The sequence below is a fragment of the Heterodontus francisci genome, chromosome 13 (genome assembly GCF_036365525.1).
Source record: "Heterodontus francisci isolate sHetFra1 chromosome 13, sHetFra1.hap1, whole genome shotgun sequence".
Classification (NCBI taxonomy): domain Eukaryota; kingdom Metazoa; phylum Chordata; class Chondrichthyes; order Heterodontiformes; family Heterodontidae; genus Heterodontus; species Heterodontus francisci.
The window spans coordinates 5,048,117-5,074,980 of record NC_090383.1 but is presented as its reverse complement, the minus strand read 5'-3'; positions in this window follow the sequence as shown (position 1 = coordinate 5,074,980).

The window sequence follows — 26,864 nt, the reverse complement described above, 5'->3', positions numbered from 1 at the left end:
AAATTCCAATGGAAAATCCTGACCATTGCATCACTTGATGAAGAACAATGTTCATAAAAGGACTGCCAATATGATGAATCATTTAAAAGGAGAGCCTCATGCCATTTTGTGAATTTTGTATCTCACCACACTTGTAGCACTCAATGGTGCTGCTAACAGATACTATGGCCGGAATTTTACGCCGCCCCAGAGAGTGGGTTGGTGGAGGTGGTGGGGGGGGGGGGGGGGGGGGGCGTAAAATTGAGTGGGAGGCTCGGGAGGCCCTTTCAGTTAATGGTCACATAAGGGCCTCTGCCCACTGCCACGGGGATTTTACCCTTGGCCAGCTGGGCAGCACAAGCCTGAGAAAAACCGCGTGACAAAAGCAGGTGGCTTTCTGAGGACCTGGGGGTGCCCTCATGATCAGGCACCCTGTGCCTGTTGAAGGGTTGCCCACGATACCCCAACCACCCCCAACATCCAACATGCCCCCCGTCCCCCTAATCGACCACCCTTGCCTTGCCGGGGTCGGACCGATCACCCCCAGTGAAGCCCCAAAAACTTACCTTCTCCCGGGGCTGTCCTTCCTCTTCAGTCTTCAGCTGGATGGCAGTCCTAGCAGTGGCCACCGCTCACGGTGGCGCTGCTGGGACTAAGAGCTGCCGACCCGCTGATTGGCCGGCATCTCCATTAGGCGGGACTTCCTACCTCAATGAAGTGGAAGACCTGCCTCAGACCAATTAAGGGCCTGGGGACCGTAAAATGCAGTCTGGATCCCCGGGCCAGATGGAGGCAGGGTCGCTACCAACTTTTCAGTTGGTGGACTGCTCCCGCCCGACGAAAGTAAAATTCCAGCCTATTTGTGAGGGCTGGCATATTAAAGTTTTATATTTGGATGGACTTTGATTTTAAAATTATTCTAAGATTCAACCCTTGAAGGCAGTCAGAAAGTATATTATTCCTAGTCAAAAGCACATGATCCCTGTCATTGGGACAACCAACCAATCTTTCCTTTGTTGTATTTCACATCATGCCTCTGTTTTGAATATGCAAGTTAGCTAACGTTCTTTTGGAACTTGTGTGAATTTATTGTGGCCAAAATTCTATTTGCTGGATTGCTAAACCGATGATATTACACAGGCTGCCTGTTATACGCCTTGCATTACATTTAGTTTCATTGATGTCAATGAGCTGAAGATCAGGTGGGGAGTGTAACGAGTAGCAGATACAAGAGTGCCCATTTTCTGATTCTGCCCAAGACCAGATTCTACCCCATTAAATCCAAAACTGAAAGAGGGAAATGTAGAAAGCAATTCTCATGAATCTTTTGTAACTTTCCCATCCTCCTGCAATTTCTAAAGGAAAACCATCTCCAAACTTTAGAGACAGAAAAAATGGAAACAGTTCTTTACTTTGGGTTACCCAGTTATTTGTAAATTTTTCAACTGTTTTATTTTTATGGTTTACATCATTGTTTGGTACCACTCCACACTGCACAAAATTCTGCGACTAACTAAACTAACTTGCAACTGGAGCACATAATTGCCAAAATAAAGTCTTTTTACATCAGAGATAACAGAGATAAAGACACGAGGGAAGGAGTTCAAGATCGTATCGATGTGAGCTATATATTAATTGCTGTTTAAGCAATAAAGTCAATTATAAAGTGTAATATAAAGCAATAGAAGCAACCCGTGCTTGATCAATGGGGAGACTCCAACTGGAGGCTTTTATATCGTAGTGGCAAAGGGTTTTATGATGATTGTGGTACTAAATAATAGACTTTAATGCTGATTTATTCTGTACAAGATAAAGAAAATAATAATCGTGAAGAAAATTGGAAGTTGTTTTTATGATTAGACTGATACCTGGGATGTTGAGGGATGTCTATGAGGAGAGATTGAGTAGAATGTGCCTGTACTCACTGGAGTTTAGAAGAATGAGAGGTCTCATTGAAATGTATAAGATTCTGAGAGAGTTTGACAGGGTAGATGCTGAGAGGCTGTTTCCCCCTGGCTGGAGATTCTAGATCTAGGGGTCATCATCTCAGGATAAGGGGTCAGCCATTTAGGACTGAGCTGAAGAGAAAGTTCTTCACCCAGAGGGTTGGGAATCTTTGGAATTCTCTATCCGAGAGGGCTGTGCATGCTCAGTCATTGAGTATATTCAAAACTGAGATCAATAGATTTTTGGGCATGAAGGGGAATCAAGGAATATGGGGACAGGGTGGGAAAATGGAGTTGAGGTGGAAGTTCAGCCATGATCCTATTAAATGGTGGAGCAGGATCGAGGTCCTGTAAGGTCTACTCCTGCTCCTAATGTCTTATTTTTAGGTTTCATATAAATATGAATGTTGATGGATTGCTGAACTTGGTCTGATGTTTATTTAACCAGGGGAACCAAGGTATCAACAGATAATCTGAGCCGACGCTTAAATGTCATTCTCGGACGAGTGCTGCCTTTCAGAAATGATATTCAATCAATATTCCATCCATTTGTTTAGGTGGACATTAATGATCCCATTGCAGCAACAAAGAAGAGCAAATAGTTCTCCTGATGTCCAGCCCAATATTCATGCCTCAACAGAACACCAGCAAAGGCAGATTGACTCACTATTCTTCACGCTGTGTGTAAAATGATGACTGCATCTGATAATGACAGCACTGTAACCTGCTGAGTGGTTCCAGCATTTCTTGTTTTTATTTCAGATTTCCAGCATCCGCAGTATTTTGCTTTTACTGTAATGTAATTGTTTGTTTGTGAGGTGCTTTGGGATCTCCTGGGATGCATAATCTGGTGCTATATAAATAAAAGAAAGACCTACAGTTATATTGGGCCTTTCATGACCTCAGGACCTTCCAAAGCATTTACCAGCCAAAGAAATACTTTTAGTCACAGTTGTAATGTAAGAGGTGCAAGTTTCCTCTCTAAATTGTCACGGTGTAGTCACTATCGCAACAGAAGATCACATACTGAGATTGTGGTGTGTGTCCCATTCCTGCATTTTCCTTAGCAAATAAAGTATGTTCATTGGATGCATTTATGTACTGTCATAGTTGACTGACCATAGGTGGCGAACAATAATAATTTTAATGAACTGTTTTGTGCTTAGATGCCTGTATCAAGCTTATTTTGATATAAACTAATAAAAAACATGAATTACTAAGGTTAATTCTCTACCCAAACTCACCAACTGTAATTTTCGCAACAAGACAAATGCAGTAGTCTAATGCAGTAGACTAAGCCATCTATTTCCACACTACAGAGTCTAACACTTTCCAACAACAAACCACCATCGAAAATAGGCATCCTATCTTTTTCATAGTTCCCCTGGTGGCAGAAGCAGACTTCTCCACTGAGTTTCCTGCACAATGGTTCACTCACTGGATGCTCTAGGCTGCCTCAAATAACACTCCAGATGGACTTGAAGTTGGCTTTATTTCGCGCAAGAATGGCTGACACTTTCAGGCTGCCCTGAAACTGATCTGTTTTCCTTGGACCAAGGTGCAGGACTCTATAAGAACAAAGGATCGCACTCCCAAAACAGACATCAGGACTATATCTATTCATGATATAAGGAGTGAGGCTGCAGGACTCCCCTGGGCCACTGAAGCATCAAATGACTTTCTAATAGAGGCTGCAGGACATCTTCGCGAAAGGACATGAAGAGTCTATTTTATAATCTCATCATGGTGCACTGTTTCTCTGAAAAATGACAAAGCATTGAAGGTTCTTTTATCCTGAAGGTGTGGGACCTTGCTTTTACAAAAGAAACGACAGACACTGACTCAAGGCCAAACAGATAGGGCATTTTAACATTGTGAAGTTAGCAAATTTGAAGCTGAGCCTATCTGTGGTGCAGACAATTATACACGAGTGGCATAAAGGCCTGATCTCACCGAATTGCTGAAGCCGAGACTTTACTTGGCTTCATGCCGATGGAAAATGTGCTCATGGAACCTTGGCCAATGTGATTGACTGGTGGAGGGCGGAAGGGGCCAGACTGCTGTCTGTCATTGCTTTTTGTTGGCTGATCTAAGCTTTTCTGGTAAAGGCAATAGAAATACTAAGGAATACAGGGATTTTGCCCTGGAAATCCTCCTGAAAGATGTACATGAAACCAATAGAGGCACTGTTTGAAGGGAAACTCCACTTGCATGTCAAGTCTGCATGAATGGAGGCTGCCAAGAGAGTGAATGGAGGACCTGGGAATAAACCAAAACTGTGCACTGAAGCACTCCCATGGAGACAGCATGCAAAAGCAGGAAAGATTTGCATTTATATAGTGCCTTTCATGACCCCCAGACCTCTCAAAGTGCTTCACAGCCAATGAAATACTTTAGAAATGTAGTCACTGGTGTAAAGTAGGAAGCATGGCAGCAAATGTGATATTGACCAGATCATCTGTTTTTGTGACATTGATTGCAGGATAAATATTGGTCAAGACACTGGCGAAAACTCCCCTGCTCGTCTTTGAAATAGTGCCATAGGATCTTTTATGTTCATCTGAGAGAGCAGACAGGGCCTCAGTTTAATGCCTCATCCAAGAGACTGCACCTCCAACAATGCAGCACTCTCTTAGTACTGCACTAGAAAGTTAGGACTGATTTTTGTGTGAAACCCTGGAGTGGGATTTGAACCCATTGTGAGTTACAGGCAAGAGTGCTACCAATTGAACTACCCTGTTCAACATGTTCTGTTTTTGCAAAAATGCAGAAGGGCGGAGCCAAGCCATTCAATTCAATGTGTTTTATACATTTAATTGGCAACTTATACTACAGAGAGGATCATAATGAATCAGAATTGGAGGACTAAAAAAATTAACTATGCCTAATCAAGTAAAAGTGTGTTACTTAGAGTAACTGCAAGATGGCATTAAATTAGCCTTGACTTAGTTCACATTTTGGTTTAGGATCATTATGAATGCTTTGGAAACAGAATTGTTTAACACTTCCTCTGGAATTCACTACATTCAGAACCAAACACAACTCCCAATAGAATTCATATATTCATATTCATATAGGGAGAAAGCGGGAACAGGGTACTGAATTAGACGATCAGCCATGATCTTTTTTGAATGGCGGAGCAGACCCAAAGGGCCGAATGGCCTACTCCTACTCCTATTTTCTATGTTCCTATAGATAAAAAGAAAACAAATACTTATATTTATAAAGCGTCTTTCATGACCTTATGACATCCCAAAGTGTTTTATAGCCAATTAAATACTTCTGAAGTGTAATCACTATTGTAATGTAGGAAACGTGACTGCCAATTTGTGTACAGCAAGATCCCACAAACAGGAATATGATAATGACCAGATTATGTTTTTTTGTGGTGTTGATTGAGAGATAAATGTTGGCCAGGACACTGGGGATAACTCGCCTGCTCTTCTGCTAAATAGTGGAACTTTTATATTCACCTGAGAGGTTAGATCTATGATATTCAATGCAGAACTGGTATTGTTAACACTTAGCGTGACTGTTTCAGCTCCATCATCTATCAATACCTTTAATTGAAAACAAGCAGTGGCAGGGTGGTACAGTCCAGGGAGCACCATTACATGGCACCATTGTGTATGGATTAGGCTTTGATTTTCCCTGTACATTTAGGTTTCTGATCTTGGTTTATTGCTGGGAGAAAATACAGCAATAAATCTTTAGAGCACAGAATAAAGCTTTATTGCAAAAATAATGCTGTTATTGGTTTCCTATCTAATTTGCAGCTTCTAAAAAGGTAAAATCTCTTCAATGTGAAACAATAATGTATTGTATATTTTCACTACTCATGCTGGAATTTCAAAATGATGTCCATGGTGAGTGGAAGGTGTTAACACACTTGCACCACAGAGGGCAGTACGAGACCACAAAAAAACAAAAACAAACATAAACACACACATGCATTTACACAACACAGGCACATACACACATCCATATACCCAACACAAGCACATATAAACATCCATATACACAAAACAGTCACACATACTCACATCCATGTACACAAAACAGGCACACACACATTCATATATACAACACAAGCACATATAAACATCCATATACACAACACAAGCACACAGATATAGACATGTATATACAGACACAATATGCATACAATCAGATCAAAATATCAGCAAGAGTTTCAGTTGCTGCAAATATAGTTTCCAGTAGGTTGCTGCTCCTAGGTTCTCATAGCTGTTTGAAGACAGTGTTGTGCTTCCAGGGAAATTGGGAGCCTGTGGCTAAACCAAGATGGAAATAGAAGGTAGTGGGTGTTGGAGACCCAATAGGTACAATATTTATCCAATGAGAATGCCTGACTGAAGAGAAGGCCATTCAGCCCCTCGAGCCCTGTTTCACTGTACAATTATATCATGGCTGACCTGCATCTTAACTCCAGATATCCACCTTGGTTCCCTTACCCTTAATGCCCCTTGCCTAACAAAAATATATCAAGTTCAGCTCTGAAATTTTCAATTGACCCTAGCCTCAACCTTGCTTCAAAGATTATGTTAAAGCAGACCAGAACAGCAGAGCATCCAGTTTCTCTGTGCTGGGGAAGGAGAGCAAACCAAAACTTATGGAAATCATGAGCTGTCTAATTACCATAATTAATTGTAATTTGCTTCAACTGCAGCCTTATCTCACCTGGAAAATTCCCAGCTCAGAGCCAGGGAATTCTGCAGCAAGTACTCACTTCCTGCCGGACCAGGGAAGGACGGCAGATTTCCGTGAACCAGATGGGTTTTTACAACAATCGATGATAGTTTCATTTCACCATTGCTGAGACTAGCTTACAATTCAATTTTTGGTTAATTAATTGAATTTACAAATTAACTGAATTTAAATCCCACCAGCTGCCATGAACCCATGTCCCTATGGCATTAACCTGGCCTCTGGATTACTAGTCCAGTGACATTACCACTACACCACCGTCTCCCCACTTATTACTGAAAGAATTACACTACAAGATTTCATGTGTTAAACAAAAAACTTTACTGTACAAGAGTTAAACAAAACAAAACAGTACTAACAACACTACAATTTGGAAACACTTATATTTTAAACTTAAAATCTTAACAGAACATGAAGACGAATACTTTAACCGCTAAATCTCAACAGAACACTCATGTTTGACTGTTGCAACAACTCAAGAGTTCCCCTATACATTACAAGATCTTGGTGATTTGTTCAGTTCTCTTGGGACCAATCTAAAGTGTACCACAGCTCTTAGGAATTCACTTCAATTTTCCCTTATCTTTCAGCTGTCTTCTGAGGTGTAAGATTTCCTGGGAATTCTCCTGCTAGCATCTGCTAGGCAATCTTCCAGTTCTCTTCCAACAGCTCCTGAATCTGGACTTCCCAGCTTGAACATGGGCCTGCCTCAAAACAGAAACACCCCTGGTTTCTGATGGCCGCTCTGCTCCTGAGTCCAACAAACATCCAAAAGCCAATTGCTTTCTCTGTGACTAATAGCCTGTCTGAAGCCAACAGTTTTCCAAAAACCAGCTGCTTGTCTGTCAGCAAGCACACACAGATCAAAACTGCAACAGTCACCCGTGCATCATCTATCTACATAGCAATCTAGTACATATGGGATGCCCCAGATAGCAATTGAAACTGATTATTTCCAATTCCAAATCTTCTCTGTGTTCTTGGAAATCATATGAATAATTTAAACCCCTGATTGAGGCAGCTGCAGCCACACCATCTCCATCAAGAAGTGCAGAGAGGTTCCCATTGCTGAGGGTCTTCACACTTCCCATTCTGACCTTATTAAATAAACATGGGCCAACCTCTGATTTGTAACCACCCTAGGCTTGTTTGCTAGTTTTTCAAACCAATTGTGTTCATTCATCTTGCATTAAAAAAAATCAACAACCAAAGTAAAAGTTACTTCGATAAAATTAATACAAGCCATGAATCAGGTGATTGTAACAGGTGGTGGAGATAGATTCAATTGCAGCTCTCAGAAGGGAATGGGATAAATACTTGAGGGAGAAAAATTTGCAGAGCTATAGGAGAAGAAGAGCAGTGGGAGTAACTAGATTACTCTACGAAAGGGCCAGTAGATTTGCTGGGCCAAATGGTCTCCTTTTGTGCTGTGCTGTTCTATGATTCTAAATAAAATAAAATTCAAAGTTATTCGGGTGTGTGGATTTTCACATTCATGCATGCTCACAGGGAAGCCCTTGCTTGCTGTTTGGGGAGCTTTGTAAAGATGGGGAAGGGCAGCATAATGATTATATTATTGTATTGAGAACCCAGGGGCTTGGACTTAAGGATCTGGAGACATTCGTTCAAACCACACCACAACTGCTGGGGAATTTAAAGCCAATTAATTAAATAAATCTAAAGTAAAAAACTAGTATCAGTAATGGAGACCATGTAATTACTAGATTGCTATAATGCCCCTCAGGGAAGGAAATCTGACACTCTTACTTGGTCTGTCCTATATGTGACCCTAGACCCACAGAAATGTGGTTGACCCTTAATTACTCTCTGAAATGTCCCAGTAAGCCACTCAGTTGTCAAGAAGGTGGCACAGCACCACCTTCTTAATGGCAATTCGGGAAGGGCAATAAATAATGGCTTTGCCAGTGGTGCCCACATCTGATGAATAAATATAAGTTTTCATGGTGAAGCAATGATATATATGGTATTTCTATAGAAAATGTTTATTCTGTAGCACATGGATGTTTTATGAAAGACATTAAAGAGGTTTCATTGGTAGCAAGGCCTTACATACACTAATTAGGGACAAAATAACTCATGTCTCATGAGCACTATCTCTAGAGCTAAACCAAACAGCCTATCCCCTGAATGATTTTATTTAAGATGTTAAGATGGCACGTCATTGCTTGGCCATCAGACCTATTTAGAGATCTACACTTAGAGATGTTCAGCCCAGCGTAGAGTGAGACTTGTCATTTTACGATGCAAATAAAATCAGATCCTGTGCACTCGCGTGAGAAACAATTTCACTCACAACTGGCTTAAAAAGAATGTACTATGTATTAAATTGATTTTCACTGAAGAATTGTGGATTTACTGCAAACCTACACTTGAACTGACAGCAAAATGCTTGAGACTGTCACCAGATTTAAGATGAGAAATTTTCCATTATCGCACACTGCCGACCATTGCCCAATGAGTGCAGCAAGGAAGATAATTGACCTGTTAAATGATATACAGCCCCACATGAGTTGTCAATCACTCAGATGTAGCAGTTACCTACCGGTTATGGCTTCACAGCCACAATACCAATCATCACCCCACTATTGGACAGGAAATAGAAACTTGCATGCCAACCCATTCATATTGGTCACAGTCCCTGATTGTCAACCACATGTCCCTGTATAACGGATACTTTAATACTTGAGGCTGATGCTGAACAGATAATATCCCGCAAGATGAGTCAGTCGAGAATGTGGCTAGAAGTTGTTATCTTACTGTTGGTTTTAGGTTGTGGTTGATGCTCATAAATTGTTATTATATGGCTAAAGCAAACATAAGCTATTTGAATCTACTACTTTGAAATGGTCAATCATCAAATGGAACAACCTTTATGTAAACACAAAAGCAAAATACTGCAGATGCTGAAATTTGAAACAGAAACAGAAAATGCTGGAAACACTCAGCAGGTCTGGCAGCATCTGTGGAGAGAAAAAGAGTGAACCTTTCAGGTCTGTGACCTTTCGTCAGAACTGTGAAAAGATGGAAATGTAATAGGTTTGGAGCAAGTGAAAAGGGGGAGGGGGGAGGAAGAACAAAAGGGAAGGTCTGTGATAGGGTGGAGGGCGGGAGAGATTAAATGACAAAAGGTTTCATGGTACAAAGCCAAAGGGAGTGGTAATGGGACAAGTAAAGAAACAAAAGATGTGTCTGGATGAGGTGTAACTGGCAGGATAGCAGCTGTCCAAAGGCAAAGTAAAGGAATTATGAAAGAAACAAGAGGGAACAAAAAGAACACCAAAAAAGAAAAAAAATGGGGGCGGAGGTTATGATCTAAAATGATTGAATCCAATGTTGAGTCCAATTATAGAATGATCATTTGTCTGTAGCTTTTCCATACACCCAAGAGACTGAGGGAGCTGACCAATAAAGCAAAGAAAAAGACAAATTAAAGCAGTTTTAGCGGTAGTGTGCTCTGTTGTTTTACACTGTCGAATAATTTACAGTCACAAACACAAGTTATTGTGCGTTTTAATGTTATCATCAGCATTATGCTAGAATACCAAATCTGATAGTAAGTCATTACTTTCATTCAGCTTTAATTGAATGAGGTTTGTGGAAACTAAAAGAAGGTGCGAGAAGCTTTTGTATTGTTCTGGGTTCTCAATAGGTCAGCTCCCATAGACAAACATTATACTCACTCTGGACCGTTGCTTGACTGTGCACTCATAGTAACATGAGAACATAGGAAATAGGAGCAGGAGTTGGCCATATAACCCATTGAGCCTGCTCCACCATTTCATACGATCATGGCTGAACTTCTCCCTCAACTCCACCTTCCCGCCCATCTCCCCATATTCCTTGATCCCCTTGGAGTCCAAAAAACCGTAACATGAAATACCAACCTGTGGATGAACAATGAACCTGTATATTGTCTCTGGACTTGCATGTAAGGTTTCCATTAAACACTTACATCACTTTAGAGGATAATTAATGACAGTAATAACAACAACTTGCATTTATACAGCACCTTTAACATTAAAAAAATCCCAAGGTGTTTCACATGAGTGTTATCAAACAAAATTTGACATTAATCCACATAATGTGATATTAAGACAGATAACCAAATGCTTGATCAAAGAGGTAGGTTTAAAGAGAATCTTATAGAAGGAGAGATCGAGTCAGAGACGTTTAAGGAGGGAATTCCAAAGCTTAGGACCTCGGTAGCTAAAAGCACGGCTACCAATGATGGAGTGATGAAAATCAGGGATGCTCAAGAGATCAGAATTAGAGCAGTGCAAATATCCTGGAGGGTTGTGAGGCTGGAGGAAATTGCAGAGATAGGGAGGGGTGAGGCCATGAAGGGAATTGAAAACAAGGATGAGAATTTTAAATTTGAGGCTTGCTTAACCGAAGGCTGAAGAAGCACTGTGAGGTGTAAGATGCAACAAATTTATTTGTGGATGGTTATTTACAAAACCTGCAGCACCTCTGCATCACTCTCCTGCACAGGATTGCCACCTGCACCTACCTGCTCCCTGCTTGTAGTTAAAGTCCACCCTATTGTCATGAGGCATGGCTTAGTTTCCTTTCAAAGAGGCTCTATGGCTATAGTATGCTGTCAACTTTATATTTCATGACCTTTACCATTTACCAGGGGCATCTGACAAAAACTTTGCACTAGCACGGGTTACTTATTCAGCAAGGGTATTAAGGGTTATGGGACCAAGGTGGAGTTAAGATACAGATGAGCCATGCATGGCAGAACAGGGCTCAAAGGGCTGAATAGCCTCCTCCTGTTCCTATGCTGGTGATTGGATTGCTCTGAGCAGGGCTAACGGAGATTATCCAACTTTTGGATCTTTCTTCTGACATTCCCTCATTCCTTAACCCGTGCTTACTCTTAGTTTCATGAAAGTGTCTGCCCCAGGATGTTGACGGCTGGATTCGAATAGATAAAACCTCATGAAAAGGACTGCTAAAGAACTCCAGAAAAGTTCAGCATCTGAGCCCTGGAATAATAACCAAAGTATAACACAATAGTAATAGGACAGATATCTGTGGATAGAACATGCTCATTCCTTTTTGTAGCCTGGGCTATCGCTGCTAACTAAAATAAAGGAAAAGAGCAAATTCAATGACAGCTGTGGCTCATAATAAGTGAATTGGTCACAATTTGCTGAATGACTCCTCCATCAGTATGAATTCATCTCTCCTGCAAAATACGTGTTGTAAATTATAATGTTTATAATGCCATTGATCATAGCTGCAAAGGCGAAGCAATCATTGATAATGACGCCTTCCTGGAGTTGGTGCTCTCAGTCGTGATTGTGGAACCTGCAAAGCTAATGGGCCCTATTTCATCATATTTGTCACCATCTATTACTGATGCTTCCACCAGTTATAGTGCCATAAATCCAATACTGAATCATTTTGGGATAAGCAACGTGCCAAAAGGTTGCACGGTATCTTCATCCTGAGGGAATTGCACACCGGACAAAATAATCTTATGAGATTGGTTAGAGTAGCTCTTTTAGAGTTTAGCAAGCAGTATTTAGATTTGCTTACTCGGAAAGTGTTCATCAGCATTAAATTGAACAATACGTCTGAAACTTTCAGACCAGTGAGTTTTCCTGAACAGTAACTGAACTGTTGGGTCTCTCCTTTGGACTGCTGCCTCAGAGAATCAACTCATTGCAACCATTTCATCAGAATAACATAGGACTTTTTGTTTTTTGTGAGTGAAGCTGATTGTTAACTCATTATATACCATGACAAGATTGAAGAAGCCAATAGCATGATACACTACAGACGCAAAGGGCTGAATTTTATATGCTTGCCGCCATTCTCAGTGGCGAACTTAAAAGAAGGTGCGGCACATGCGCGACTTGCGCGCCGCTGAGCCCCCGCGATATTTTGAGCGGGGTCTCATTTAAATGGAGGGGCGGAATGGCCGCCCCCGATGATGAGAGGGGGGGGCTGCTTCATCCCCGGCAGCAGCATCCGGCACCACCGCGCAGGCGCTGGCACCATTTTTAAAGGGCTTTTTTATTGGCCTATATCTTGAAAATTTACTTTATTCCCACCCCGACCTCCCCCACCCCTCAACCTTGTCACATTTGTCCTTCAACCCCTTTCCACCATCCCCACAGCCAATAAAAAGTGTTTTTCCTGCTCCCTCCTCCTGCCTTGATAATTTCACTCCTCCCCCCTCCCCACCAGTGTCTCGCCTTGAATCCCCAAACGGGGATTGGAAGGTACGGGACACTGGCTGGAATATCGGTGTGGGACGGGATTGGCCAGTGAACAGAAGATGATACATCTTATTGGCAGGCACCCTGCGAGTCTGAAGGCAACAAAGGAGTCTCTTCTGACATGTCTGGGTATGTTGGTATAGTCTACAAATACATGTCCTAGGGTAGTAACTGGTATGGTCAAAGCATCTCAGCGGCCGTTGTGCCTAAGTTGGTTAGCTCCTCAAAGAACTCTTCCTCAGCTTAGTTCGTGTGTTGTAGGTACATCCACAGTGCTGTCAGGAAGGGAGTTCCAGGTTTTTGACCCAACAACAGTGAAGGAACGGCGATATAGTTCCAAGTCAAGGGAACTTGCAGGTGGTGGTGTTCCCATGTGCCTGCTGCCCTTGTCCTTCTAGGTGGGTGAGGTCATGGGTGGTTAAGGTGGTATATGGTGTGCCAATCAAGCGGGCTACTTTGTCCTGGATGGTATTGAGCTTCTTGAGTGTTGTTGGAGCTGTTCCATCACACTCCTGACTTGTGCCTTGTTGGTGGTGGACAGGCTTTGGGGAGTCAGTCTACTTCAGGTTTCCTTTCATTTACAGATATTTTAAATCACAGAAATGGAACTGATAATCTGGACTGATGTCATCAATGCGTGCACTTGCTCAGAGTGGCCATGTGGGGAGAGCGTGAAGCATTATTCCGTCACACCATTCTCCATTCACTCTATCCATTTGTCTCAGTTTCTCACTTAGTTTCAGTTTCTTTAGTTTCAGGTTACAATACACACTTGCCCGTTCTTCTCACTTCTGTACAATCAACTGTCAAATACACCTTAGTTGTTGGAAGATAAGCCATAGAAACAAGGGAAAAGCCGTTCAAGTGCTCCTTAACAAGCAAACATATTGCTATTACAGGGCTAGTGCACTGACAACAGCATCCACAATTTGAATTTATGTAGAAGCTAAATACTGTAGATGCTGGAAATCTGAAACGAAAACAGAAAGTGCTAGAAATACTCAGCAGATCTGGCAGCATCTGTGGAGAGAGAATCAGAGTTAATGTTTTAGCAGTGTATGACCTTTCATCAGAACTGGCAAAGGTTAGAAATGTAATATTTTTAAACAAGTGAAGGGGGAGCTGGGGAAGAGAACAAAAGGGAAGGTGGGTGATAGGGCAGAGGGCAGGAGAGATTAAACAACAAAGCTGTCGTGGGACAAAGGCAAAGGGAGTGTTAATGGTTGTTGTGAAAGAAAAAGCGTTAGTCCAGAGACTAATGCTTCGGACTAATGCTTTGACACCCTTAACGGCCTAGGCTAGCAAAAAGATATCAAACTCAGATTTAATATTATTAGTTGAGTGAGCATCTACCATTTTTACTCCCTGCAGCAAACTTAAGAGTGTGGACCAAAAGATCCCAACTGTTCTCTTAATAGTAATGCAAAACAACTACTGCACATTAGTGCACTGTGTGCGCACTCACTCTCAAGTATGGCCAGGGAAATTATTTGGATTTTTTCAGTCACTCAGGTTCTATAACTGGTGAGACACGTTGGTCATCAGAGACTCTCAGCTGTGCTGGGCCTTTCTTCCTCAAATTGTCTTCATTGTAATCCTACCTCCAAAGTACTTGGCTTGTAGTTCTAGGTTATGGATAAATATAGCCTAATACATAACAGTGTCTGGGCACCATCGTTTTTTTTTACTGTAGTGCCTTTTCATTGTAACATCCCAAAACCATTTTTTGTGTCTAAATTCTTGAGCCAAAGTACTCATTAATGATCATTTAGAAGGAAAAGATGTACTGGCTCATAAAATAACAGACTGATATTCCATTCCTTGTGCATTTTATAGACCTTTATTGAAATTCAATAAAAAAAAATGAAAGCATGGTACCCTCTGGCTGAAGTTCCATAATGCTTCTGTGCAAACCCACTTTCCTTGTCAAAGATTCCGAGAACATACACTTGGGTACTTGATTTTGAATTTTATCAAATCAATAAGAAATTAATGGCAGGAACCAGCAAACATTCGATGTGTAAAACAAATTGGCCTGCAATTCAACGCAATTAACATCTCTGATTTCGACCTTTTATTTTCCATGGAGTATATATGTTTCATTTGGATTCAATTCCATTCCGGATAGCGATGTACTCAGAGCTGCTTTTTATGGAGAGCACAGATTTAAACATTTCAGTAACAAGTGCAATTAACATGGAATGGAGTTTTTAGTGTCAGCCAGCAGAACATTAAAGAAAACATTTATAAAGATAAACGGCCATGGAGAAAGACATGGACTGAGTAGACATTCTTTCAAAGAGCCAGTGAAGACACGATGGGTCGAATGGCCTCCTTCCGTGCTGTATGATACTGGCGCCAATTTTAAGAACTCTTGTGATGTGCTGTGCTCGCCTGTGACCTGCCTGTAACAATTTGGTCTTGCAGTAGTGTTATAAGAGGCTTATGGTTCTCTAGCTGAGAGGGGTGGGGTCAGAGGTACAAGGGCAAGGGTGATGGACTGGTGCGAATTTGCAGGGGTAGAAATTGGCACCTGTTGCGTCCATATTTCAGTGGGATGATGGATTCCTCAACCTTGAAGATATCAATTTGTCACTGATAAGCAGGGCAGGTGTCACGATTTAATTCCGTTTTTGAAGAAACAACATCCAGTGGAGCCAGGAGGAGCAGGCATTATGATTGCCTCCCAGCCCCAACTGCCCACAGCCTGCTCCAATCCTCCCTTCGTGGGATTTACTTGAGATCAACACAGATGAAGCAGCTGGGCCTGACATTGATGTTTTCCATCAGGCAAGCTGTCCCTAAAAACATGGCCAGCACCAGGAGCTGTCCCCGTCAAATCAGATTAGGTCTGAGGACCGACTTCCATTGATCCTTGCTTTGATTGCATGTTGTCTCCTCAGCGAATAAGGACCCTGACTAATTTCCATTCCACAGTGCTTTTTATTTCAATTCCATTTTGGCACCAGTTGTAACACTGAAATGAACTCAACAAATACTTGGAAACAAACTTTAGACTTTCCCAATGAAGATTTGCATAGAATTTACAGCACAGACAGGCCATTTGTCCTAATTGGTCTGTGCTGGTGTTTATGTTGAGAACCGCCCCGACCCTTCTTCATCTCATCCTATCTGCCTTTCCTTCTATTCCTGTCTCCATCATGTGTTTATCTAGCTTCCCTTTAACGTCATCAATATCTGGTACATTTCCCCACTGTCTTTACTGGAGGAATTCCTTCACTTATGGCTCAATACCCACTCGCTTAATGAGATGATGCATTGGTGCAATCATTCGGATATTTCTACAACCTTGAAACTGATAGTCTTATCCATGAAAAGTCCATTAAGATGTGCTCGTATGCTACAGGGGGGCCTACACCATATAACGGGGTGTCTCAATGCTTTTCCTGTCCCTCCAAACCACAGCCTGGAGAGCTCTTGGCTGCCCTGCTCTTGGCTTCCCTGGACACTTTTCTCAATCTCAAATTTCTACTTTTCTGCTTTGTCATGTGTTAATTTACCATAATCAGAAGTTGTTTAAGCATTACTAATTAGAAATTGGCTTGTTCTAAACTAAACCAAAGTAATATCACTGCAACAACTTTTTAGAAAAAGCATCTGAGTGGTCAATATTTACAGAGTAGATGTATGAATTGACAGTGAAGGAGGTAATTGTGTTGGCTATCAAGAATCCACCAAACCTCAGAACCCTACTAAAACCCTAGGGCTAGTGGCTGTGAGGCTGAATGGAATCTATCATGGTAAAATAAGCAGGCAGGATGACAGAAAAGATTCAGAAATAACCTTACCCTTGTGGAAAAAATGGAGAAGGAACTCAAATCCTAAGAACCCCCCACACCCTACCATCCCATACCCGTTCTCATATTTATTTACTTGTTCTTGAGAAGTGACCTTCTCCTGGAGTCATTGACCCAACAACAATGAAGGAAGATTTCTACATGTTCAAGTCAGGATAGAGTGAGACTTGAAGGGGAACCTTGAGGTGATGGCCTTCCCACAACTCTACACATACAAAGCTATGAAGCTGACAGGCAGGAAAAGACCAACTGTTCCATCAAGCCGGCCCCTCACCCCATGATGGCCGAAGCATCATAACTAGAAACTTTCTCCCACTGCCTCTTCCTACCACAACACCACCTGGTCCTCCCGGGGTCCAGCGGAAAAGAAAAGGGCATCAGAATTGTTTGGGTGGAATTGGTAGGAGACTTTTTTATTTTATTTGAATTTAGAGATACAGCACTGAAACAGGCCCTTCAGTCTACCGAGTCTGTGCCAACCGTCAACCACCCACTTACACTAGTCCTACATTAATCCCATATTCCTACCACACCCCTACAATTGCCCTACCACTTATCTACACTAGGGGCAATTTACAATGGCCAATTTACCTAGCAACCTGCAAGGCTTTGGCTGTGGGAGGAAACTGGAGCACCCAGCAGAAACCCACACAGTCACAGGGAGAACTTACAAACTCCGCACAGGCAGTACCCAGAATTGAGCTCAGGTTGCTGGAGTTGTGAGGCTGCGGTGCTAACCACTGCACCACTGTGCCACCCAGATGCAGAGGCACTCGTCAGATCTTTTTAACATCATACATTATTTCAGGTAGGCTGACATAGGTCAGGTAACAACAACAATTTGTATTTATATAGCACCTTTATGGGCCCTGACAATATTACACACTACTGAGTCAGCGGCGCTTGAGATGGCTTGGCCATGTGAGCCGCATGGAAGATGGCAGGATCCCCAAAGACACATTGTACAGCGAGCTCGCCACTGGTATCAGACCCACCGGCCGTCTATGTCTCCGCTATAAAGACGTCTGCAAACGCGACATGAAATCCTGTGACATTGATCACAAGTCGTGGGAGTCAGTTGCCAGCGTTCGCCAGAGCTGGTGGGCAGCCATAAAGACGGGGCTAAAATGTGGTGAGTCGAAGAGACTTAGTAGTTGGCAGGAAAAAAGACAGAGGTGCAAGGGGAGAGCCAACTGTGCAACAGCCCCGACAAACAAGTTTCTCTGCAGCACCTGTGGAAGAGCCTGTCACTCTAGAATTGGCCTTTATAGCCACTCCAGGCGCTGCTTCACAAACCACTGACCACCTCCAGGCGCGTATCCATTGTCTCTCGAGATAAGGAGGCCTAAAAGAAAGAAAGAAATACTGAAGACCTGTGCTCCAGAACCTAGCCAAGCTGTTCCAGTACAGCTACAACACTGGCATCTACCCTGCAATGTGGAAAATTGCCCAGGTATGTCCTGTACACAAAAAGCAGGACAAATCCGACCAGGCCAATTACCGCCCCATCAGCCTACTCTCAATCATCAGTAAAGTGATGGAAGGTGTCATCAACAGTGCCATCAAGCAGCACTTGCTTAGCAATAACCTGCTCAGTGATGCTCAGTTTGGGTACCGCCAGGGCCACTCAGCTCCTGACCTCATTACAGCCTTGGTTCAAACATGGACAAAAGGGCTGAACTCAAGAGGTGAGGTGAGGGTGACTGCCCTTGACATCAAGGCAGCATTTGACCAAGTATGGCATCAAGGAGCCCTAGCAAAACTGAGGTCAATGGGAATCAGGGGGAAAACCCTCCGCTGGCTGGAGTCATACCTAGCACAAAGGAAGATGGTTGTGGTTGTTGGAGGTTAATCATCTGAGCTCCAGGATATCACTGCAGGAGTTCCTCAGGGTAGTGTCCTAGGCCCAACCATCTTCAGCTGCTTCATCAATGACCTTCCTTCAATCATAAGGTCACACTGCTGCCACTGTGCGTTGGTGGTGGAGGGAGTGAATGTTTGTAGATGGGGTGCCAATCAAGCGGGCTGCTTTGTCCTGGATGTTCACGGATGATTGCACAATGTTCAGCACCATTTGTTACTCCTCAGATACTGAAGCAGTCCGTGTAGAAATGCAGCAAGACTTGGACAATGTCCAGGCTTGGGCTGATAAGTGGCAAGTAACATTCGTATCACACAAGTGCCAGGCAATGACCATCTCCAACAAGAGAGAATCTAACCATCTCCCCTTGACATTCAACAGCATTACCATCGCTGAATCCCCCGCTATCAACATCCTAGGGGTTACCATTGACCAGAAACTGAACTGGAGTAGCCATATAAATACCGTGGCTACAAGAGCAGGTCAGAGGCTAGGAATCCTGAGGCGAGTAACTCACCTCCTGACTCCCCAAAGCATGTCCACCATCTACAAGGCACAAGTCAGGAGTGTGATGGATTACTCTCCACTTGCCTGGATGGATGCAGCTCCAACAACACTCAAGAAGCTCGACACCATCCAGGACAAAGCAGCCTGCTTGATTGGCACCCCATCTACAAGCATTCACTCCCTCCACCATGGATGCACAGTGGCAGCAGTGTGTACCATCTACAAGATGCACTGCAGCAATGCACCAAGGCTCCTTAGACAGCACCTTCCAAACCCGCGACCTCTACCAACTAGAAGGACAAGGGCAGCAAATACATGGGAACACCACCACCTGCAGGTTCCCCGCCAAGTCACACACCATCCTGACTTGGAACTATATCGCCGTTCCTTCACTGTCGCTGGGTCAAAATCCTGGAACTCCCTTCCTAACAGCACTGTGGGTGTACCTACCTCACATGGACTGCAGCGGTTCAAGACGACAGCTCACCACCACTGTCTCAAGGGCAATTAGGGATGGGCAATACATGCTGGCCTAGCCGGCGTTGCCCACATCCCATGAATGAATAAAAAAAAAAATGCAATAAAACATCCCAAAGTGCTTCACAGAAGCATTATAAAACAAAACTTAGCCCTGAGCCACATAAGGAGATATTCGGACAGGTGACCAAAAGCTTGGTCAAAGAGGTAGGTAGGATTTAAGGAGCATCTTAAAGGAGGAGAGAGAAGTAGAGAGCATGGGAGGTTTAAGGATATAACACCATGTCCAGATATATTGCAGGCAGTTTGGTGAGCGCATTTGCTTACTACCTAATGCAGCAAGTTTGAAAACCAAAACATCATCAGATACTGAAGAGTGCAAACTCATAACTTCATAAATTATACTTTCATCTTCTTAAATGGCTCCTTTGCATTTCAAACTATTTCTCCAAAGAAATCATCAATATTTTATTTGAGAAGACTAGAAATGACAGTAGGCAGAAATGTAGAATCTATTGGATGTTAATTGTTCACGTGCAATATTTTGTATATAATTGAATGTGCCTAATATCTTTGTGACTGAGCATTTGTTTAACACAGCAGGAGGTATTAAACTCCAATTCAAATGTAACATCTAGTACTCCTGAATTTAATTTAGGAAGAGTTGACAGTTAGTTGAATGAGAGTTACGTGATGAGGTGTTGGTTTTCTGTTGAATTCATTTGGAAAATACAACTTTGCAATAATTATGACAAAGCAATGTTGGAGTCTTTAAAATAAAGTTGCAGTCATTAAAATAAAATTCCAGTGTATACAGTAACATTATCATAGGCAAGAACATTACCAGCTGCCCAGTTTGTTGTTTTGTTGTCAACTCTACAGAAGAAACAAATTCATAACTCTTCCGTTTGCACATGTTAATTCATCACTTCAGACAGCATGAAAAAAAAACAAACATTACATGAACTGAAAGCCATTTTGTGTTTCTTTCAAAGTCTCAAATAGCCATCAGTTGTGCAGAGTCTTTAATAAATTGGGTGGTGATGCAAACTATTAAAACCCTTGAATCTGATGATATTAATGAACACCATCGTCAGCCTTCCATCTGTTTAAAAGAATGCAGCATGATAAATTGTTTTTAAATGAATACAACAAATTTAGGTAATTGTTTTATGTATGGCCTTTGAGTGTAATGGGCAACATTTTCGTTATGCCATTTATCAAGTTCTGCTATTAGATATGGGGAAACTGGAAAGACTCATTTTAAAGTTATAGGGTGTTCACTGGCAGTGTGTGAGTATGTGGACTGACCTTGAAAAGCAGGATTCCTTTTCCTGTAACACTTAGGATGCATTGAACAAAATTTACACAAGTGGTCATTATGCCTATTTATGTTAAGGGAGGCAGATGAACAACCAGAGATCAGACAAGTTTCCGAGCATCCCATGGTAATTTATAAGCGTGGAGTCTCATTCCTTTAGGTTTTAATTGTTGGAGATTTCAAAACTGCAAAAATTTATTTATTTTTTACTTTTCCTTTCAGTCTCTTTTTAAATCTCACTTAATCCAATCTTTTAATCCCTCTATTTCTCTTTCTGTACCTGATTTGATATTGAATTCACCCAATGTAATTTACACTTCCTTCTCAGTCCTTGCATTGCTAATTTCATAACCCTTCAATATGATTGGTTAAGGATATACACAGTTGGTTGCCCTATTTCCCTCACCGCAACGTTATAAGCTTGCAATTTCAGCAACTCAGTGGGCAAAATATCATCACGATTAAGCAGATAGGGGCTACTTTAACTAATGGCAGATGCCATTCATTGCCCTGCTACAGCAAATTATAGCTCATTATTTTTATTTTTAGTTGTAAAAACAACATTTCCTTGGATTCCTGGCTCTCCTGAGATGAATAACCCTATCATAGTGAAGAACTGTCTGAGAGTGCCTTTTCTCAGAGTGATGTGATACTATGACATTGAGTTGTACTGGTTGCATATTTGGATATTATAGAGCATGGCACAAACATTCTTAACACATACTGTGAGCTGTGCCAGCCAGCACCCAAATACCAATAATATTGTTTATGTCATCTAAGAGTTAGCGATCCTATTGGCTCTAGACTAACATTAAAACAGTAAAGGTAGTCTAGCTGGAAACTCTATTATAGTATATTCAACACCCATTGGTTGGCAAATCTAAGTCTAGGAGACATAGTCTAAAAATTAGAGCCAGACCTTTCAGGAGTGAAATTATCCAAGCTTCTACATACAAAGGGTGATAGAAGTTTGGAACTCTCTTCTGCAAACAGCAATTCATGCTAGATCAATTGTTAACTTTAAATCTGAGATTGATAGTGTTATGATCCTGTAGTTTGTTTTTTTTTCTGGGAAGAATGTGGTATGCCTTTAAGGCTTGAAAAGGAGCAGTATTGCTTCTGGAGCAGTAAGCTCCAGAGACTGAGTCAAAGAATGCATTCACGTTGCCCTAGGATACAGCCACTCAGAGACTGTGATTCAAAGAGTGCATTCTGGTTGCCTTGGGATACGGACACTCAGAGGCTGAGGATTGAGAGATACATTGTTGTTGATTGACATTTGACACTAGCTGAAAAACTGGCTTTTGAGACACAGTTAACATCGATACACAGACAGACAGCTGGACCAGCATGTACTGAAGGAAAAGAGAGCTCTCTCTCAGTTTATTTAAACCCTATTTATTATATTCTCAGAATTCTGATGTCAAGCCAGTTTAATTTCTTAAAAAAAACAATTCCTTTAACTATTGAACTGTAGTTGTTGAAATTCATCACTGGAAAAGAAGAGCATCAATTCAACTGCTGAACTAGTCTATGGACTGTTCTACTGTTGAGGAACCTTTCTTCCCCCCATTGGATGGCTGTGAGGACTTCAAGTAACCTTGGACTATTCCACATTGGAAGATTTCACTTCAGCAGGAGCATAAATATGCAAGGACACTAATTTTTCTACTTTTAAATGTTGTTTATATCTTTGTAGTGTTTAAGAATTTAGCTTTTCTAATTAAACAGTTAATTTGTTGATCTAAAGACATCTGGTTTGGTTAGCCTCATTCGGGGATGGTACAATTTGGCTGGGTCTTTAATTTGGAAAGTTTAAAAATGATATGTTAGGCGATCTATGGAGGGACGGGACTGAATCAATGGTTCATTTCTCCCACCACAATCAGAATCGTATATTTTGATTGGGGGCTTTGTCTTGAGCAGTTGGTCATAGCATATTAAATGGACGCTCGTCGGGATTGAATCATATTTAAGTCAGTGGCTTGTGCCTGGGATCAGAATCATACTAATTTGAAGGGCTCACATTTGGAATTATATTAATTACTCATCTCTGGGATAACATATTTAAATTGGGGTCTTGTGTTTGGCATCACATTTAATTGCTCTTGCGTCTGGGATTATATCAGTTGGAAACTCGATTGTTAAGATCTAAATCTAACACCAATTACAAAGAAATAAAAGAACCAGGTCTCTTGTATAATAAGGTACAGGCTATACTATTGTAATGGCATTCGTGGTTGTGGCAGAATTTTTGGGAAAGCAGAATGTTTCCTTGAGTGACTTGATAACTTTAACTAAGAACAAATTAAAAGAATTGGCAGTGAAATTGGGTTGGAATTGAAATCAGGTGCCAAAAAAGCAAAGATAATTGACATAATAGCCGAACATCTGGAATTAGTAGAAGATGATGATGATGAAGATGAAGGGGAATATGAGGACCGAGAAAGGGAATATGAGAGACAAGAAGGTAGTAGGTCCAAGAGTGATGCAGTGGTATTGGCTAGGATTCAGTAAGAAATGAAAAAACTTGAGGAAGAAAAAGAATTAAGAAAACTTGAATTGGAGGAAAGAGAGAAAGAGAGGGCATTTTAGAGAAAAAGTGAAAAAGAGAGGGAATTTAAGTTAAAAGAGATGTAACTAAGACAAAAGGGTAGTCTTAACTCCAGGGAAAATTTGGGTCAGGAAGAATCTGAATTTAGCACAGGACCCAGAGAAAAGTTGTTTACATTTATACAAGTCTTTTCTAAGTTTGAGGAAAGGGACGTAGAGGCATTTTTCATATCTTTTGAAAAAATAGCCAAACAGATGAAATGGCCGAAAGAAAGCTGGACGTTGCTCATGCAGGGCAGGCTGGTAGACAGAGCTCATGAAGTTTATGCCATACTTTCTGAAGAGGCTTATGCAGATTACGAGATGACAAAAAAGGCTATTCTCGCTGCATATGAGTTAGTCCCTGAAGCTTACCATCAGGAGTTTAGGAACTTACAGAGATTGGCTGGGCAGACATATTTAGAATTTGAGAGGATGAAGCAAATTAACTTTGACTGTTGGATATGGGCATTAAAGATAGAAACCACAAATGATTCTCTTAGAAGAGTTTAAAAACTCCATTCCTTCAGTATTGAGAACTCGTATAGATAACCTGAAAGTTTTGAAAGCTAGGCAAGCAGCAGAGATTGCTAGTGATTTTGAGCTTGTGAATAAGCCAACCTATTTTGTCCATCACCCCCATAAAGCCGAGAAGGATAGAAAGTAGGAGAGTGAAAGCAAGGCAAGTAGTCAGGGACACGAAGGAACAGCTGAGAATGCCCCAGGATCACCTCGTCAGGCCAGAAAGGAAGGTGCTGCGGGTAGAAGTGAGGTTCACAAGCCAAAGAGTTATCATTGCAACAAAACGTGTCATCTTCATTCAGAGTGCTGGAAATTGCAAGGTAAACCCATAGGACTTGTTGGGGTACACAAAGTTAGTGCAGAGGAAAAGACTCTGACTGAGAGTATAGCAGACCAGGCTATTGCTTTAATGACAGCTGTGAATATGAAACCAGATACTAAAACTGAAAGGAGTGTAGAGGTTAAGAATAAATACCTGAGAGTTATAATGACTTTCTGTCAAAGGGGAGAATAACTCCGTGTCCTGTAAATGAGGCAGGAAAACCTATCATTATACTCAGGGACACAGGAGCAACCCAAACACTCTTGCTGGGGAAAGATATAAGGTTTCCACCAGAGAGCACTTTGAACACTAAAGTTTTAGTTAATGGAATTGGTGGGGAGTATATACCCATACCTTTGTATAAAGTACATCTAGAGAGTGACTTAATATCTGGGATAGTAACTGTAGGTTTTGTCCACAGTTTACCAGTAAAGGGAATTGATCTACTCCCAGGAAATGATTTGGCTGGATCAAAAATATCAGTTTTTCCTATAGTTACAGAGGAACCAAGTGAAATTAAGGAAATGGAGCAATTAGAGGAACAAGTTCTGGGAATATTTCCTGCGTGTGTAGTCACCCGAGCAATTGCTAAACAGGATCGATTGTCAGAGGTAAAAGGGGCACCACAAATAGATAGCCAAGATTCTGAAACCTTATTTGGGGATTTAGATGATCCAGAGATGTACCGAATAGCACAGACGGCTCTGTCAGAAGCTAAGGCGAAAGGAGTTCTGGAAGGCTATTATATGGCAAATGAGGTTTTGAGGAAGAAATGGAGACCGCCTCATAGGCCTGCCGATGAAGTCTGGACAGTTGTTGAACAGGTAGTGGTACCACTTAAATATCGACAAGGATTAAGGTTAGCACACGACATTCCTTTTGCAAGACATAAGGGAATTTGGAAGACCAAATCAGGCATAAGCCAACATTATTACTGGCCAGGTCATACAAAGGATGTGAGACAATTTTGTAGGACATGCCATACCTATCAAATGGTTGGAAAACCACAACCTCCCATAAAACCAGCACCACTGGTTCCCATACCAGTGATTGAGGAACCAATTAGCAGAGTATTAGTAGACTTCACCAGACTCTCAAAACGATGATTAGAACATACTGTCACAAATATCCACATGACTGGGATAAAGGACTAGACTTTCTTTTATTTGCCACCAGAGACTCACCGAATGAGTCTACAGGCTTCAGTCCTTTTGAATTGGTTTATGGACACAAAGTAAGAGGTCCTCTAAAACTTATAAAGGACAGATTCTTGGAACAAAAGAATAAATCGTCACTACTAGACTATGTATCTGTGTTCCGGGAAAGGCTCACAAAAGCTCAGGAACACCTTAAAGCATCCCAAGCCAATATGAAAAGAAAGGCAGACAAGAATGTAAAAGCCCGCGATTTTCAACCAGGGGATGAAGCATTAGTGTTGTTACCATTACAGGAAGAATCAATAAAAGCACGGTTCAGTGGCCCATATAGAGTGATCAAAAGAGTGGATAAGGTAGATTACTGGATTGACACCCCGATCGCTGGAAGAAGAACCAGTTGTGTCACATTAATTTGCTCAAACAATATTACTGCAGGGAGGAGGATAAGCCAGTACAGGTATGTCAGGTAATCGGGACTGTTGAGAAGGAAAAGGATAGTGAGAATAAGGCAGAAGTAGGCCGAGGAAATTCTCAGATTGAACCTCAAACTATCAGATTAGCAAATACAGAATGGCTAGGAATATTAAACAATAGGCATTTACACTTAGAGGCAAAACAGCGTGAAGTCCTAACTAGGGTTTTCATAAAGTTTCAAAAGTTTGTAGGGATAAGCCAGGATGTACAACCTTAGCCACACATGATATGGGTATAGGGGGAAACCATTCCTTTAAAACAATATCTTTGTTGCTTAGATCCAGACAGACAGGCCCAAGTGGAAGCAGACGTACAATACATGCTGAAGGGGCAGCTTAGTTGAACCTAGTCAGGACAGCTGGAATTCGCAGATGGTCTTGATGTCTAAACCTCGTGGGATGTCTCAAACTTGCAAAGACTCTAGAAAGGTTACTGTGGTAAAGAAGGCAGACTCCTACCCAGATTCTCATTTAAAGGACTGTATGGACAGAGTGGGCAACACAATGTGTCTTAAAGAGACAGATGTGTTGGGATGATACTGTCAAATTCCTTTGACACCCCAGGGTAAGAAAAAATCAGCTTCTGTTACACCAGACAGGGTTTTCCAGTGTCAAATGATGCTACATAGGTTAGGGGGGAACTCAAAAAAAATTCTCAGAGAATAGTGAACCCAGTAGTGGTCAGTGCTCTTAGCTGTGCAGTTCACCTGGTTGAGGTGATGGACAATAGGGACATGAAACGACTGGAAGACAATCCTTGGAAATTTGAAATGGGTTATTTGGGACAACCTTTTTGCAAATTTAAAGCTGCAAGTGTTCTGGTGGAACTTATTGCTGTAATCTTCCCAGTTTAGAAGAGAGTATGCCTCTAAATGCAAAAAAAATGTTTTTTTTTCCAAATTGTATTTTT